This window comes from Malaclemys terrapin, chromosome 6, assembly GCF_027887155.1.
Source record: "Malaclemys terrapin pileata isolate rMalTer1 chromosome 6, rMalTer1.hap1, whole genome shotgun sequence".
Classification (NCBI taxonomy): Eukaryota; Metazoa; Chordata; order Testudines; family Emydidae; genus Malaclemys; species Malaclemys terrapin.
The window spans coordinates 121,865,613-121,872,827 of record NC_071510.1 but is presented as its reverse complement, the minus strand read 5'-3'; the positions used below and the strand labels follow the sequence as shown (position 1 = coordinate 121,872,827).

Here is a 7,215-nt window from a genome sequence, read left to right as displayed (position 1 = left end):
CCCGGTGGACAGGGACACAAAGTGGGCAGGTAAACTGAGTCACACAGCTTGTTCACAGAAATATTCCCATGTTCTCTCGCTCCTCCCCAGACTCCTGCTGCCAGGAAGGGGCACACCTGGGCTAGAGATCAGCCGTCCTCCAGCAGAGTCCTACTGCTCCGGGTGCCAGGTCCTGACCCAGTAGGTTCCCCCCACTCAGCGGGTCTAGAGAGATTGTTGGGGTCCACTAGGCATAGCTACCAGGTAACTCGGGAGAGTGGAAGGCCAAAAGTGCCGATGAAGCTCTTTTGCTCTGGGTCTGTGAACCACAGTGACTCCATCTTGGGAACTCTCACCTACTTCTATGCTAACTGCTTACATGCTCTGAAATAGGCTGAAGCAGAAATGTAATGTCAGCTTTTTAGCAGATGGCTGCAGTTTCACTCACACTAGCAGAAATAATAGAGATAAGGAGCGGGGGAAAGTAGGGGTAGTTAGTTTGCAGGCGTCTAACTCAAGGTTGCAAAGACTGGGAAAGTTTTCTCACAAGCTTATGTAGAGCTTATTGTAACAGTTGTCTGGAAGGGAGGGGTAAGGGGGAACAGCCAGACAAAGAGATGTATGCAAACAGTTTGGAGTATAAAAGGTAAAATTTGTTTGTATTTGTGGCACTGGATTTGAGACATGCTGGTCTCCTAGTGCCATTTCAGAGCTCTGAAATAAACTTGGCTTGCTTTCTCCCCTCGGTGTCTTTATTGGTGCCAAGCACACCGGGCGACGGACCATTGTTGTTCCCTCGAAGAAATAAAAAAAACACTAAAAAACGCCCTTTTTTTAAGTCATCCCTGTTGGGACCCCACCTAAAATGTTCAAATTGGGCCCGGCACTTCCTAAAGCCAGCCCTGCCCGCCTTGATACCTGCCAGCCACCTCACACACCGCCAACCCCTGCCATCTCCATCACCAAGAGCCTGGTCACGCCCCCATCAACACCTGCCAGCAGCAATGTCAGGCACATGACCCCTAACACGATCCCAGGCACTCGCACACATCCAAATCCTTGCAACTCCAAGTACACCCTGCCCTGCAACAGCACACACAACCACCCTGACAGGTTACACTAGACCAAAGGAGTTTTGATCACCTTGATAAGTGATGAACAACTTCACAGACATGTATCATGGCCATTTTATTAACTATTCAGAAAAATGATAGCAGGGAACTGCTAGCTCTTAATTAACATGACAAACAAATCATTACAAGTTTACAAAACAATCCAATAAAATGCCAAAGCAGCCCCTTCAGCACCCATTTGTTATTTTTATAGCACTGCGCATCTTACTCAGCACAGACAAATCTCATCACACAGATAATTTAACAGTCAAAACTCATTCGTTTTCTATTAGCAAAAAACAGTTCTGTACAAGTATGTTGTAAGGATGTCTCTGCAAATAAGCAGTTCTGCTGTGTTTTCCAAGCAATGAGACAGTAGGTAGTTGTGATGTTACTGGATAGCACATTTCCCCCTTTCCCCAACCCCAGCATTCTAGCAGCGTTGGATCTAGCCACACTGACCTACCACATGGTGTTCAGGCACAGGTTAAACTGTGGATGCATGGTTGCTAAAATCTGCAGCAAGGTCTATGGATACAAAGCCTTAAAATCCTAGGGCACCATGCAATGGGTATAATTCAAAGACCTTGGAGTCTTTAAGGGATATGGCGTATTTGTGTCTTTTGTCATTGCACCAAAATCTTGGTTAGGAAGCCCATTAAAGATAGGCAAATATAAGCAAAAATAACTTCCACTAATTTACTTCAAGCTTTTTTTCCCTCTCCTTTACTGCAGTGGTGAGTCATATCTTTGTGACACACTAACTGATGTCCTATTCTGTACCACAACAGCTTAGCTACCCTAAAATTCTGATTGCCGCTAACTAATGTTCTCTCCATCTGAGTCACACATACAGATCACTTACCTGCCCTGCAGGGCTCTGTTGTATTGGTTACAACATTGGCAAGTCTACTGGTGTCAATAACAGTTCACACGAGTAGCAAAGATACAATCGCAATTTGCAGCGCTGATAACAAAGAGTTTTGCCTTTAATTTCCAAATTAGCTCAAATTCTCTTTTCATTCAGTTAACAGCTTTAACATAGAACGCAGCAATCTCTGTGCTGCAAGTGCACAGAAAAATACAGCAGGATATTCACAGGAGGTTTAATTTGTATAAAAGTTACTGTTTCCAAAAGCAGCTAGCAAATGTCATGCCTTGGAAACAATCATCCAATGAGAATTTTTTCTGGTGACTCCCATCTTTTCAAGTGCTGTATATTTATACCTCCCTACAGTAGTTTCCACTCCATGCATCTGATGAAGTGGGTTTTAGCCCATGAAAGCTTATGCCCAAATAAATTTGTTAGTCTCTAAGGTGCCACAAGGACTCCTCATTGTTTTTTCTGGTGATGTATCACTTGTAACTCTGCAGCCTACTGCAGCTGCAGGGCTGGGGGGGGAAGGGGGGGTTGGTTGGTGGAGTTCTGCGGCCCCAGATTGAAAGCTTCCTCCTACCACTTGCTTGTGAACTTTCACTTTAGCCCAGTTGTACTAAACTCTCAATAAATTCAGGTATGATCCAAATTTACCTCCCCACTCTTACATACGATTGCTCTAATCACAATAATAAAAAGCTTTTCCAATAGCCACTGACCACACTTGGCATTTTTATCATTAACATTTTACGGTTTGAAACCATCTGCCTTTCCAGACTCCTTTAGAAACTGAAAACATCAGGCTACAAATGAAAGTATTTCCACATGCCTACCACCATCCTAATTCACCTCCTGAAAAACTGAACTCAATATGACAGGTTTCAGGGTAGCAGCCGTGTTAGTCTGTATCCTCAAAAAGAACAGGAGTACTTGTGGCACCTGAGAGACTAACAAATTTATTAGAGCATAAGCTTTCGTGGGCTACAACCACTTATATTCATCCGAAGAAGTGGGTTGTAGCCCACGAAAGCTTATGCTCTAATAAATTTGTTAGTCTCTAAGGTGCCACAAGTACTCCTGTTCTTTTTGAACTCAATATTGCATTGCTAGTGGTTTCACACCTTCCTCTTTTACCTAGGGAGTACTGACCTAGTAATTTTGAAGTGATTTTAGACACTCTCTAAGACAACTCAGAGAAGAACCTTGATTTTTGGTGGCAGCTTGCTTTCTTTCTCTTTAAGATTGGCTGGGCAGAATACTCGTACTTTTTGCTTTTGCTTTCAGGACTGGCTTCTTTAAATCAGAGAGCAAATACAAGTGAAGCGATCCACATTTCAAATGTGCATGACATTGCCCTGTGATTAACTACACTCTGAACTCAAAAGATCCTTTTGAAAAGCACTTCTTTATTGGAGTCCTGCTGTCAACTAAATAAGTAAATAATCGCTCTCCCTACGTTCAGAACTGAGATAGGAGCGTCACTCCTGGGCAACTAATATGGGGCTGCATTTTAACCCCTCCATTTTTCAAGTGATGCACGTGGGTTTAGCTGCATGACTTCCATTAAAGTTATGGTGAGTTATGTGCCTAAAACGCAGTGCACCACTTTGAAAGTTATTGAGCTGCAGTTTTTGGAGGCAAGAAACAAACGAAGACCATCTACTGCCCTGAGTCAACCTGGAAATCCCAGCAGAGAAAAGGAGCTTCTTGTACAATATGCTTCTGAGTACTAGTTCTTAGACTATGCTCCTGACCTTACTATTCTGCCATCCCAGTAATCTCTAATGAAAGGCCCTAGCTGTAGATCTGGGGTCAATTCTCTTTCTACATCTTTCAGATGGAAGTAACATTTGGTCACTACTACCAATTCTCTCTCATGCTGGACTGTGTGGCCTAGTGGAGAGAATGCAGGACTAGAACTCAGGAGACCTAGATTCTAGTCCTGTCTGTACCACTGACCTGCTAGGTGACTGATCAAGTTGTTATGGGAATAATTATACTGATCTCCTTAGTTAAGAACTTTGAGAACAAATGATGAAAAAGCACTACATAAGTGCTAGGTGGTATCATCTATTCTGGTGTGCATTTGTAACAATACAATGATAAATGATATATTTTCTCATCTGCACTTTACCTGTTTGTTCTTTTAATGCTCTGTGGTCTGGATTTACAAATGAAATCCAGGCTTGATCAGCTTCTGGCTTCTTTTAAATAAGGGGTTCTCATCTTGGGAGCTGCAACTACTAGAACAGGGATAGGGACTGTCACAAACAAATGTTGGGATCACCATCACCCCATCCTTCCCATGTTGCTAAATGGAGATTTCAGCTAGATGGGAAGGGGGCCTAGGATGGAAAAGAGGGAGAACCGCTGTTTAAATTCAATGAGTGTTATATCATCATTTTCAACCACATTAAAGTCAGGGCTTCACTTGCATTTACAGGAACCTGTGGTATCAGTTTCCCACCCCCACTCCCTCCCCAAACGGAGGCAAGAGAAAAAACAGAGTCTGCCCAATGGGCCATCATATATGGAGAGCCAGTCACTGAAGTTCCATACATCTGTAGGTGGTCTTGCACTGGAATAGACACAGTATATGTGCTAGTGGCTTCGCATTCCAGAACGGGAGGAAAGCAGAAGTCTATACCCCAACAAGCTCAAGGTGAGCATTGAGGTGCACTGGCCGAATGGTTTTGGAGACCCAGGACTGGAATAGCATAGAGGGTTGTGCTGCATTGGCAAGTTTGCATCAAAGGCCCAGCAGAAGAGGAACACAGACCAGCACTTACATGCTACAATGACCAGCGCTCAATTAATACTTCAGATCGATTGGGTTGGGAAACATTGATAGGGGGGGAGGGATAGCTCAGTGGTTTGAGCATTGGCCTGCTAAATCCAGGGTTGTGAGCTCAATCCTTGAGGGGGCCACTTAGGGATCTGGGGCAAAATCAGTACTTAGTCCTGCTAGTGAAGGCAGGGGGCTGGACTTGATGACCTTTCAAGGTCCCTTCCAGTTCTAGGAGATGGGATATCTCCATTAATTTATAACTCTTGGGGGGGGGTGAGATTTGAAAGAGTAGTGGGCTGTAGTGTAGGACCAAGATCCAAAGGGAGGAGTGGGACTGGCAGAGCAGAGAGAGGTTAGATCAGGAAAACAGGTGCAGTAGCAGAGCTCTGTAATCTTCAATGCCTCCTGCCTGCACATTGTACTTGTGGTTATAACCCGTCTGTCCAGGCCTTTACATGCAGGACAGAGGAGCAAATTCACCCCCCAGCTTGAAGTTTATTTTAGAGCATATATAATTACATGTTCAGTATGCAAGCCTCAAATCTGAAATAAATATAGATAGAGAGAGATTGAGATTAAAAATAATCTACAATATAAAATTATATCAGGATATTTAAAGTTTTTTTTTTTATAAGACAACGTATTCCTCTAATTGTGCATTTCCTACAGATCATTAAAATGTAGCAGGGCAGAATTCAAATCTCACTTATCACATTGGGGTCTTTCCCACACAAGGAAACAAAGCGACATTCCCTAGGTTTGTACAAAATCACACATAGCTCAGACACAATTTGATGCAGAATCATCCCTGTTCCTCTACAGCAAGAAATTAAAACCTGCACACGCTCGCATCAAGAGCTACACACATATGGGCAGACTTCATCAGTGTCTGTGCACCTGACAGGTAACAGCCAATGGAGATGGACATGGACATGAAGGCTGGGGAAGTTCTGGTCAGGAAATGAGCTTTGCAGTGAGGCCAACAACAGTAACCGAGTTAGTTTGTGCTTTATTAGAAACGAAAGAGCCAGATCCCACAACATTGATAACAAATGGAAATTCTGCCATTGACTTCAATGGGAGCAGGATCAGACCCCAAGAAATGGGGGGCATGGGGAAAGGTTTGCTAAATGGAGACAGGAAAAGGCAATAAGAAAATATTATTTCTTTTATTTTCAAGCGTATTGGACAGTGGAACACAAAAGATAGAAGAAGCAGCTGACACTGTCCTCCAATGGGCAAAACCTCAGGAGGTTCTGACTCTGGGTGCTGGTCAAAAAAATGCACCCAAGAGTCCAGCTGCTCACAGAGATTAGCCTGATTGGAGTTTGCAGAATCTGTCGAGGGCAGGCTAAGTGGTGGGTAGTTGAACAGCGGCAAGCCCTGCCTTTGGATGTACCTCTCCGGGGGGCCAGCTCATGTCCTCCAGTTATTCAAGAAGAATGGAGGGGGCAGCGGCCTGGACCTGCAAGGATGGTTTTATATTGTACTGCTATGACACAGTAGAACCCGGGAAGGGAGGTAGGTAACTACTGAAGGGCCATAACTTGTTCACCTTCCTCTCATCAGAACCCATATTGAAGTCAATGGACCATTCATGTCATCCAAACAGGCTCCTGAAGCATGATAGATAGAGACAGGATATGAATCAACTTCTTCCAACGTCACTGCGTAGCCTGGAGCAAATGCACAGTACAGCCATATAAATACCTCTCAAGTTCTAACTCTCAGCGTTGCCATGAGTAAGCAGTCTAATGAGCACTCCCACAATTAGGGCTAGGCTATGATCTTAATCACCCTGGTGAAAATCAAGCGTACCAGACCCAAACCTTACTGTGACCTGTGTACTATGCACACGCCCCGGCATGCCCAAAGCACTGCACATGATTCCCATTGGCAGCACGACGGTGGCACATGTGAATTCTCAGTCGTCATGGTGAGCAGAGATTCTTTTTTTTTTTTTTTTTAAATCCTTTAGAGTCTTCCACACAGATGTTGAGGTTTGCACATCACAAAGAACTGCCACCAACACCAGAACACAAGCCTCTCTTATTGATAGGGAAGATTCCATTGGATCAGCGAATATTATTCAGAGATTCAACGTCCTCCTTTCTGACCCTGAAAATAGGACATCAGCCTGTGTAGTTTGTCGCCGTGAAGGAAGAGGGACCTTGTTGGACCTTGTGTGGATCCTCAAAACATACAAAATAATTACCCTAAAGTTTCAAAATATTTTTTAAAAGAAGAAACAGTTCCATGCTGTATCACTGGGCCCGATGCTGGAATTGCAACTGAATACACGGTCTCGGATGGGTGGATCAGACGACTAATTTTTGCACTCAGTGGCACTACTGGGCAAGCAGCTTTGAGACCCTGGAGAAGAGGATGGAATTGTAAGAGTCAATATTTCAGTGAAAGAAACGTAGACAAATGTAATGATGGGAGGAAAAGCAGCCAGC

At 44.0% G+C, this 7,215-nt stretch overlaps 1 protein-coding gene across 1 annotated transcript in view; it reads right to left on the bottom strand.

Annotated features, from left to right (window-relative positions):
- Window positions 1-3,021: 3,021 nt before the first annotated feature.
- Window positions 3,022-7,215, bottom strand: part of PSTPIP2 (proline-serine-threonine phosphatase interacting protein 2) — a 59,772-nt gene continuing 55,578 nt past the window's right edge. Inside the window, exon 15 of the mRNA XM_054031222.1 lies at window positions 3,022-7,129. The gene's annotated coding sequence lies outside the window, so the exon portion shown is untranslated. The remainder of the gene's footprint in view (window positions 7,130-7,215) is intronic.